The following is an 11,448-nucleotide window of genomic DNA, read 5'->3' on the forward strand; positions in this document are numbered from 1 at the left end:
AAGTTTTTACCTATATTTGTAACACTCACGAGCTGCATTGGTGGTGGACTGACTCCGGGTAATACTCGTCGAGGGATCGATCCCAGACCCTTTCTGAAGCTGAGCTATGACTAGTTCTTTCTGAAGCATGAACATTCACTATCAACTCGAAATTTCCGCTTCGCAACTTGTATAATAATTCAAGCATTGGGTGTTCCTAATGATGATGATATTTTCAACGTATTATAGAACTCAATGTTATTAAGACTCAAGTTTCAACTCGGAAACTTTCAATTCTTGCATTTAGTAATTCGGATGTGCACACTTCCTATTGGTGAAACTATCAACTAAATATATTTGAGAAAAGTATATTTTTCGTCCCTCAACTTTCTCGATAGTATAGATATGATTCCTCAACTTTAAAACCAGCAAATCTATCATTATATTGTTTCCAACGGAAACGGTATGTATTTATATTTTCTATTATATCAACAGTAAAACATAGTCAGAGTTAGCAGGGTGCTAACTGCCTAAGAAAGAAAGCTAAGCTGTTAAATGATGCTGTCTATCCAAGAACTAAACTACAGTAGTATGCTGCTCTCTAGTGGCTAGAGAATGATTTTATTCACCAATAACCGGAAACAATTGCGAAAATTTACTGTAGATAACCATGGAACCAGAAGCACATCACCTTCCTACTTTTTCAAACCGACAAAGCAGGGGACACACGCATGCCTGACACTACAAACTTTTGTACTTAGAGAGAGAAGCCGGGCAATAAACAAGGAAGCAAGCAACGTAGTATACTACATGGACTCCATCATCCAAATAATAGAAAAAGAACAAAACCACTTGGATATAACGCCTCAATTCTCCCTCGTTTTGTCAGCCAATGGCCGCAACTGCTCCGAACCTGCTCCAATTGACCACGTTTTCGCCTTCGCCGCGCGCGCGCTGAGTACAAATAGCGCAACCCTTCCGCAATCTACACAGCACCAGCCGTATTCTTCCTAGCAGCTCAGGCAGCCATTTCCTTCGGACCAGCGTAAACACACTGAACAATCCATCAATCACACAGTCGACCGAGAAAGAGAACGGGAGAGGTGCAGAGGAGTGAGCAAAGCAACTAAGCAAGCAATGGTGAGGGCTCCTTGCTGCGAGAAGACGGGGCTCAAGAGGGGCCCGTGGACGGCGGAGGAGGACATGACCCTGGTCGCTCACATCGAGCAGCACGGGCACAGCAACTGGCGGGCGCTACCCAAGCAGGCTGGCCTGCTGCGCTGCGGCAAGAGCTGCCGCCTCCGGTGGATCAACTACCTGCGCCCCGACATCAAGCGCGGCAACTTCACCAGCGAGGAGGAAGAAGCCATCATCCAACTCCATGCCATGCTCGGCAACAGATGGTCCACCATTGCCGCCAGGCTGCCTGGCAGGACGGACAACGAGATCAAGAACGTCTGGCACACACACACCTCAAGAAGCGACTCCAGTCGTCGTCCAAGTCGTCCGGCCAGGCAGCGCCTAAGTGCAAAGCCAATAAACCTGCTGTGGCTGCGAGCACGCTCGAGGATCCGACCTCCGACCCGGTGTCGGCGGAGCAGTCCCTCGCGATGTCGCCGGAGCAGTCCCTCTCGACGTCATGTGCCACCGACTACTCGATGGCTTGGTCGTTGGAGAACACGGGCAGCTCTTCCTCGGAGGAGTTCCAGATTGACGACAGCTTCTGGTCGGAGACACTTGCGATGTCAGTGAACAGCTCCGGTTCCGGGATGGAAACCAGCGACACCTTCGGTGCAGATAGTGCATCGCCGTCGTCGAGCAACGATGAGATGGACTTCTGGATCACGCTGTTCATGCAGGCTGGTGACATGCATAGTTTGTCACAAATTTAATGAGAAAATTGGGTTATTTTACGTAACATTTTTCTTTTGAAGAAAAGGGGTTTCCCCCGCCCAATTTTTATTGGAAACGAGGCAAGCAAACAATAAAACAACTGTTCCCAGCGCTCAAGCCTAGCCAAAAAAGTAGCTGGGCCAGATTACGGCAACAAAAGGTAAACAAACCTATGAACAGGGAAGTGACCAAACAAGCAAAACAACATCAGACCTGCATGTCAGACATAATAGCACTAGACGACGACTCTTGTCAAATGTTATGTTACATAACGGATGTAACTAATAAGTTTGGAACAAGTTTTTTTGGACGGAGGAAGTATGTGTGAGGAAACAGGCGTGTGTGTGGTGTTGGTGCCGGTCATCAAGCCAAGGCAACATTTGGTTACTCATGAAGAAAATGTCTGTTTGTTTTTGTTTTGTCAAATTTTCGGCACTCAATATGTCATCTTTTTAGCGAAGGCCACGCCAAAATTATCGATTTTGCATCTTTCTTTTGAGAATATACAAATTAATTTGGCTATATCTTATAGGTATGCATTGAGTTGAATGTATAAATCTGTATCACGGGCGTCAAACAATTTCACGGAAGGTTTGAGGGAGTTCTTTGAGTTCGCCATGCAAGATTGGTGCAAATGGGTGGCAAAACAATATGGTGTATGTGTGTTAGTTGCCAAAACATGATTATGTACACACTAGATTATGCATGTTGCATCGACGCTTGTTGTCATATGGCTTCATGTCTAGTTATACAAAATGGACAAGTCATGGTCTAGTGGATGATGGGTCGTCAGATGAATAATAAGGCATGGAGAGCCGGAAGAAAAAGGGATGGAACACCAAGAGGATGGACATGCTGAAGATGACGAACAAATTGATCGTGATGTAGAGGTCAGGCATGATGAAGAGTCTGGCAAACATGAAGAGGCCAAAGCGGACACAACAATCACGGGGGGCTTGTTAGACGAAATGGCCCAGGACCCTCTTATCATGTGCAAGAGTTGATTCTCAAAGTGACTGCTAATGAGAGAGGCGCTTGTAGAGAGGCTGTCAAACTGAATACTCAAAAACTCCATTGCATGTGGGTGCAAGCCAAAACACGACCACCTTAGTGTCATGTTGTTTCTTTATGGACATTAAGGCAAAAACTAACATATTATGTGAGCTTGAGATGTACTTTCCGCCCTCATTCTTTGACTGGTACATCTACCAATCTAATTTGTCGGGGACATCACCGATCTAGGGCCGATATTCCTGGAGAACATGTTTCCGTACGAAATGTTAAATGGGATCGTCAAATGATACATCCATAACAGGTCCCATCTATATGAGAGCATCATCTAGGGCATTCTGACCGCAAAGGTTAATCTAGTTTTGCAATGACTAAATAAAAGTCGTTATACCTATAAGTCCGCCTCGTTAAAAGGCTCGATGGCGTAGGTCACAAGACCAGAAAGATGGAATTGCATGTGCACTTAGACCAACCCGACCGAGTAGACGATTTCATCAGAGCACACACATTAGTGTTACACCTATGAGTTACATGTATTAAATTTGATTTGATTTGCATGCATTAAATTAAACAAAAAACATGTTGTGCTCATAATGGCATTACATAAGGTTAAATAAACCAAATCGTGTGCAATGTTTTAGTACATCCGAACGTTTTGCTAAAATGGTGTGTGTGCGATGGACGGATTAACGCACACATTTCTACATGAAAAAAATCACACCAATTCGGGTGTGATGAGTATGATTTCCGCTAACAATTATTGTGCTAAAAATTGTCAGTGATAGGTGCATTCTCGCACACATTTTGGACTTAATGAATTGTGATCGATCGTCTTCATAATCGCACACAATTTATGTTATTGCAATTGTGTGTGATGATTTTTTTCGCAGCAGACGTTTTCTCAGTGGACAACAAGGGAACCCCCACACCCCCCTCCCCAAGAAAAAAAATACCCAACCCGCTTGAGCACACGGTTCCAGGAATTATGTGCGATTATGGATCCAAACCATGTTCGAAGCCCCATTGTGTACTGGTGATTTTTGCTCCATTCTGAGGGACAAATGAAGGGACGGAAAGGCTTCCAAGGTCAAAGATATCATTCAAAGCATGTTGTACTTTTCAGCATGGTAAAATCTTATGGAGGCTAATGTATTGTGAAAAGTCAGAATTATGCAATAACATGTTGAATCAATCCTTCATTCTGACTTGAATTCTAATGCCGAATCAAAAAAATCTTGAAAAAAAACCACCAAATCATCTGGCAGAAACAGAATGACACAAGCATTTGCTTAGATAGATTCTCATGGATTCTCATGCTTGTAATTTTTCATATTTAACATATATCAGATTAATTTATTTGAAGGAGACAAAGCTCTATATTAATCAAACATAGCCATTACAAGAAAATACCACCAAATAAAAATACTATCCAATACTTGGAGAGTTCTCTATCCTCTCCATTCCAAACAAGAGGATAACACACGCCGTCCGATATTGTCCACTCTCGAGTTTTGCATTGCCGTTAGAGCAAGAAAGCAATATCCATGTAGGCAGCTAGGAAACCACCAACCAGTCAGGAAGTTTCGATGACCTCGATCCCAAAGGATTCATGGCCTGTAGAAGAAGATGACATTGGGTATACTCACATGCAAATAGCAGAGATAGCGGCGCCTAGTGCTAGTCTACTGCTATTTGTTCCAGGTAGCAATAGAAAATAGTGTGTTGTCATGATGTGGCTGCAATAGCAATTGTCAAACCGCAATAGCCGGAGATATCGCACTGCTACTTGTTCCAAATGTGATTTTTTTAATTCTAGTTTCCTATCAAATTATATAAGTGCTTGATTACTTATTGTCAATGTGCTTACATACTTATATAAATGATGTTCAATTATAGATATATGTTTATATACTTGTATAAACGATGATGTTACAAATTCAAGCGCACAATTGCTCAAAGTAAATGACATTTTTGTTGCTAATGGTATAGGGATATACAAATAATCTCAACATATGAGTGTTTCTGCATATCCTCTATGTGGACATAGAGCCTGCTATCCGCTATGCCCACCCCAATGTGCTATCTGCTATCGTCTGTTTAAAACATTTATATCATGACTAGATGTCTACCTGAGTCAACGAAATAATCAACTCTGTTATGGCTAAAGCACCACCACTCAATGGAACAAGCACATCGGTGCTCGACTGGGATCGGCGACGTCGCACCTACGAACCATCCCACGAACCCTATGAAGATGCAAGTGAGATTTGATCTAGATTAGATTGATCCCCAACATAACGCAACAGAGAGGAGAGTTGGTGAGCATGTTGATGCAAATTCCCGCAGCTAGGTTATACCTCCTAGCCGCAAGAATTTTTCTCTTAAATTGATCCGTAGATCGAGCAACAAACATACAATTCCTCTATATGTATCCATGCATACGAAACCACTGATATGACAGAACTTCCCTGTCTAGAACAAGAGTAGCGTCAAAAAACTAGAGGAGGATGTGGAGTAGCCTAACGGCATATGAACTTTTCGCAAGAGAGAGAGATGGGCAGCCTCCTAACAAAAGAGAGATGTCCTTGGAGGGTTTCCCCCTCTCATATATATATAGGGGTGTGGGAGGTGGGGCTGCCTTGGAGGAGAAGGTCCGTCTCACCAAGGGTGGGCGCCACGCCAAACCCTAGGCCTATAGGCCCATGAGGCTAACCTCCCCCCCCCCACTTTGGCCTAACCTAGTGATCAGACCATGGCTCCCTATGTAATTATTCTGGAAGGTTATGGAATACTCTATAACCCTCCATGAACTTCCGATGATATTCCAATCTCCGAGGACTTTCCTGGTTTTCCAAAACTTCTCCGATTTTTCTTTGAAATACTTATGGTTTTATCTTCAAAACCTTTTCAAACTTTTCTGGTGAATTTCTCTCACACTCCAATTACTCCTAATTCTTAATAGATCGGTGACCCTTAAGCATGTGACACCAAAGTTTCGGTAATGTGTAGACATGACCCGGAAGTCCTTCCGTCAATGATCAATAGCAGAACCATGGACATCCATATTGACCCGTACACCCATAGAAGTAATATTGAGTCAACCTATTGTTCCCATGTTCTATCACCTTTGCTTCATGACACTTGACAAAACCCGAGATGAGATTTATTGGTATCCCCGTGAACTAACTTTTGATTATTATACCAAGTTCTCCTTGTTACCATTTTTGTCCTTTTTTGGTTTCCATGTTCCGGCATCCCTGTGATCATGCCATGCTATGTATGGCCATACGATGATGGATATTGTAATACCGAGAGGGCCCTAAGAATATCTCTTCATCGCTGCATAAGCAAAATTCAGTCTTGAACTATCAAGTCCCTTGTCATACTTTTGGATGCACCTGTAAGTTCTTGTTATGATCACCCTATTACGGGTAATGTTTGACAAACCCCAAAGCACTACATACGGTATGATGGTACTTGATACTCTCATGATCTAACGATTATGCATACATTAACATCTTTGTGATTATACCAATATCCAGTGACAATATAATCAAATTGTATATCAATCGATTAGAAATATTCAACACAGTTGTTCTCCAACAATGTGATCCCATTGTTGTCGCTGTACTTGTTATTTTAACTATGCCCATGATCAGAAAAACAGGTCCATCGTGCTACACTTGAGCTAGTCTATTTGATGTTTATTATCCCACTCATGCAACTGAGTTTTCCTCTGAATCTCTTTTATATTGCGAACTCGAGAACCATTGCAATTATGCACAAAAAATAAATATTAATTACAAATGAAATAAATAATAATATTTAATATTGCCTCTATGCATATTTCCTTCACATCATGATCGACCACACGGCACACTACTAGCTCCAAACGCAAGCCATCCACCGGATATCAAAACCAAGAACGTCATGCTTGAATTAGAGTACAACTCCCCGCTTGGGGACTTGAGGACGCAATGAAGGATGTGTGGACTGCGAGAAAGCTATAGTTGTTGCCGTTGCTGCCACCCTGCATTTGATGTTGTTATTTTCTCGTTGGTGAACAACAAATTCCTTCTGAACGAGGCGAGAAGGAACGTCGCACCAACATGTACCTTCCTCTAGAAAGTTACGAGTGTAGTGGAACGACCAAGTCCAATGTCTTAGCTTTGGAATAGTGTTCAAGGAGGTGTCCATAAGACACCAGGGGATCGACCTTGCGTACCCCAAGTCCTGATGACCATACACTAGTAGAAAACAGGATATTAGTCCCGGTTCTGGAACCGGGACAAAACAGACGGGATTAATGCCCGAAACCTTTAGTCCCAGTTGGCTTACGAACCAGGACCAAAGTAGGTCCACCTGGCCTCTCTGGGGCGCCCAGGCAGGAGGACCTATAGTCCCAGTTTGTAACACCAACTGGGACTAAAAGGCAGCCACGCGTCAGCAACTCGCAGGCGCTGGGTTTTTGTTTTTTTGAAAGGGGGGGGGGTTAGGGGTTTTGGAGGGTTAATTTAGGGGTTTCATATTGTGTTAGCTAGCTAATAGAGATAAGTGACCTCTCTTTCCCCGTGCTTGGTCGACGCTAGCTACTATACATATAGAGAGAACTCGGCGCTAGCTAGTAAGCAAATGAAGGCACCATTAATGACACAACATCGTGATCATGTACATATATAGAAAGAAGAGTGGCCTCTCTTTCTCCGTGTTTGGTCGAACAACAAGATTTTGTATATCTATCCAATGCTAATACATATATACAATATAACATCTCTGACATCATCAAGCGCCAAACTCCCATTGAACTTCCGTATGTATTCTCCCTTCTCATTTATGTTGTGGTCAAGAAAGAATCTTGTCAATTCCTCTTGAATTCCTCGTATGCGATCATATGGTAGGAGTTCATCCCGCATCTGCCGAATCTAATTTAAAGAAGGGGGTCAATACATATGTATGAATGAAACTCAACACAGTTGATGGTAATAAAATAAAATTGTGAATATTATTGTTTACGTACTTGAAATTGTTTGTCAGAGTAGCCCCGCTCAGAGGTTGAGTGGCGAATGAACTCCCAAACATAGTATCCACATAAATTATTCCCGCCTTCCTGCCACAAGCACTTTACGAGAATAGAGTTCAACCAAACTGATAATCAAGCATGATAATGGTATTAATGGAACAAGAATCAATGAGAGATGCGCGGAACTAGCTAGTACTACTTACTCTGGGGTGTGTAAATCGCAGCTCCTTCTGTAGACCCAAAACCATTCTGGTGTACTCTTTACAAACTCTACTAGGCAAAGAAAATGATTACTTGATATCAGAAAATGAACGAAAGTTGTCGATATGGTGCCATAATGATTGAACTTACTTCTAGAGCATTGAAGTTATGTCCGCATACTTCTGGGGATCTTTACGTCTCGAGTATAAGACAGTTACTACTCCCCCTTCAAGCTTAATCTCTAGCAGAATAAAGTGGAACATGTGCACGCATAAATCATCAATTACATTACTATAACCTTGAGTAAGAGAAACCTAATATGCACAAGACAGTAACACTCACTTGAAGGTGTAAGTAAATAGTATTTTCCCTTTGTTTTGATGTCGAAGGAACGATTCTAGCAAGTTTTCCTCAGTAGCATTGACTCTGTTTTGAACTGACCATTCATTTACGGTATTTGGGCTAATGAACCCAAGGTCATAGATTATTCCTTTTTTGCATTCGACGATCTTCAATCTGCATAATATAGTGAGCATAATTATGTATACATGCAATGAACAAGCTGAGCTATAGAGACTTAATTACAGAAGTAATACTTACAGACAGTAGCAAGTCATGAGTTGTTTGTCGAGGGCCTCTTGATTCAATAACTGAAATAACTCCAAAAATTCAATAGGCATCAGGTCGACTCCAATGAAGTCGTGCTCATCTTTAATTCTCACCATCAAACTATCCTTCCCAGACTTCGTGCAGGTATCCATGTACCATTGATGCAATCTTTGCATCATCGTTGTTAGAGGAGGATGATTAGGTTTGATGAGAGGCTTCCCGTGATCTTATCTGAAGATGTCTACTACCTCTAATGTTTCGAACTCTACATCATCGCTCAGGTAATCACCAAGATTGGTATCGGGCAGTAGCCCGGGATGATTAGGGACGATATCGCTCGACACCTTGAGCGAGGGACACGATTGCTTCGCCTGTTTGCCGAGCTAGGGAATTGTTTTCGCACTTCTTCGCTTTGCTAATCTTGCATCACTGGAAGTACTTCCCGACCGCCGCGCTTCATCATATGTCTTTGCAATACAACGGTCATAGTTGGATTTCGGCGGAGTCGGTGGTGGTCGCTTAAGGGCATCCAGAGTGCGCTTCACTTTCACCGGATCTACCGTTTCCTTCGGAGGTGGAGGTTTCCATTCAAAATGGGCCTGCACTTTGGCTTCCACGATTTCATCGGTTTCCTCGCTAGTCCTCTCATATGGTAACTTTGGAAGACTTTTCAGGCTTGGCCCAAATCTGTATTTCTTTACGCCTCTTGTACTGCTAGCCGCCAGAGTGGCGGCATCTCTCTTCCACCGTTGCTGAGGCGACGGAGTCCGCTGACATGCCGGAGGAGGCGGAGTGCCCTCACGTGCCAGATGAGGCGGAGTGCCCTGACTCATTGTCGGAGGAGGAGGAGGAGTGATACGTCTCCAACATATCTATAATTTATGAAGTTTCATGCCATGTTTACAATAGTTCTATATGATTTTCTTATGATTTGATTAGAACTAACCCGGACTGATGCTGTTTTCAGCAGAACTACCATGGTGTTGTTTTTGTGCAGAAATAAAAGTTCTTGGAATGCGATGAAAATCAACGGAGAAATTTTCTGGAAAATATAAAAAATACTGGAACAAAAATCTACCGGAGGGGAGTCCCGTGGGCCCCACGAGGGTGGGGGGCGCGCCCACCCCCCTGGGTGTGCCCCTGTGCCTCGTGAACTTCCGTGGGGCCCCCTGACTTGTTCTCGACGCCAACCTATCCTATAAATACCCAAACCTCTCCTATAAATACCCAAACCTCTAGAAAATAACCTAGATCGGAAGTTCTGCCGCCGCAAGCCTCTGTAGCCATGAGAAATCAATCTAGGCCCTCTCTGGCACCCTACCGGAGGGGGCCATCATCACCGGAGGCCATGGAGGAGGATCCTGGGGGGGGGGGGCAAATCATCGCCATGAAGGCCAAGATCCAGAGGGAGAACCTCTCCCCATCTAGGAGGGAGGCCATGGAGGAGGAAGCACAAGGGGGAGAACGTCTCCTCCTCTCTCTCGGTGGCACCGGAGTGCCATCGGGAGGGGAATCATCGCCGCGGTGATCGTCTTCATCAACATCACCATAATCATCACCATCCTCATCTATTGTACGCGTTCCACTCTCCCGCACCGTGCTGTAATCCCTACTTGAACATGGTGCTTTATGCCACATATTATGATCCAATGATGTGTTGCCATCCTATGATTATTTGAGTAGATATCCTTTGTCTTTTGGTTGATTGATGATCTAGATTGGTATGAGTTGTATGTTTCATTTTGGTGCTGTCCTATTGTGCCCTCCGTGTCGCGCAAGCGTGAGGGATTCCCACTGTAGGGTGTTGCAATACGTTCATGATTCGCTTATAGTGGGTTGCTTGAGTGACAGAAGCATAAACCCGAGTAAGGGGGTTGTTGAGTATGGGATAAAAGGGACTTGATGCTTTAATGCTATGGTTGGGTTTTACCTTAACGATCTTTAGTAGTTGCAGATGCTTGCTAGAGTTCCAATCATAAGTGCATATGATCCAAGAAGAGAAAGTATGTTAGCTTATGCCTCTCCCTCATATGAAATTGCAATGACGACCACCGTTTTGGTTAACAATTGCCTAAGAAAATTCCGCACACCGATCCATCATTATTCCACACTTGCTATTTATAATATTTAGTAATATATTCTAACTTTATGATAACAGCACCTACTTTTATATTTTATCTCTCCGATACCATGCAAAGTTATCCTCTTCATACCCACAACATAGTTTTATTTCTCGTTTCTTGTTGGAAGCAAATGTTCGGTGTACGTAGAGTCGTATCAGTGGCAGATAGGGCTTGAGAGAATATTGATATTACCTTTAGCTCCTTGTGGGTTCGACACTCCATACTTATCACTTCCACCTTTGGGAATTGCTAGGATGATTCCCTGCACTTGGGGATTATCAAGGAGGAGGAGGAGCAGGAGGAGGAGGAGGCGGAGTGCCTTGACGCGGCGGCGGAGGAGGAGGAGGCGTCCGGTTTGGAAGCTTGATCTACTCCTTTCTCCATAGACAGGTACTCCTTAAAGAATTTTCCAGATGATTCTCCCCTTCACGTGTCGGGTAATCAAGCCCCAGCTCCTCAAATCCCTCCATTATTTCATCCACCGTCACAATAGCATAGCCATGTGGAATCAGATGGCAATGAAAAGTTCCCTCAGCTTGAGGAGGTACAACAGAGCCGACCGCCGCCTTCAAGGTCAGGTTCTGGTATTTCATCATTAGCTCGCAATGTTCA

General features: G+C 43.5%; 1 pseudogene; it reads left to right on the plus strand.

Moving 5' to 3' along the window:
- The first annotated feature begins 976 nt into the window (after positions 1-976).
- LOC125513804 lies at positions 977-1,897 on the plus strand (annotated as a pseudogene).
- Positions 1,898-11,448: the final 9,551 nt, after the last annotated feature.

The sequence above is a fragment of the Triticum urartu genome, chromosome 6 (genome assembly GCF_003073215.2).
Source record: "Triticum urartu cultivar G1812 chromosome 6, Tu2.1, whole genome shotgun sequence".
In the NCBI taxonomy this organism is placed as follows: domain Eukaryota; kingdom Viridiplantae; phylum Streptophyta; class Magnoliopsida; order Poales; family Poaceae; genus Triticum; species Triticum urartu.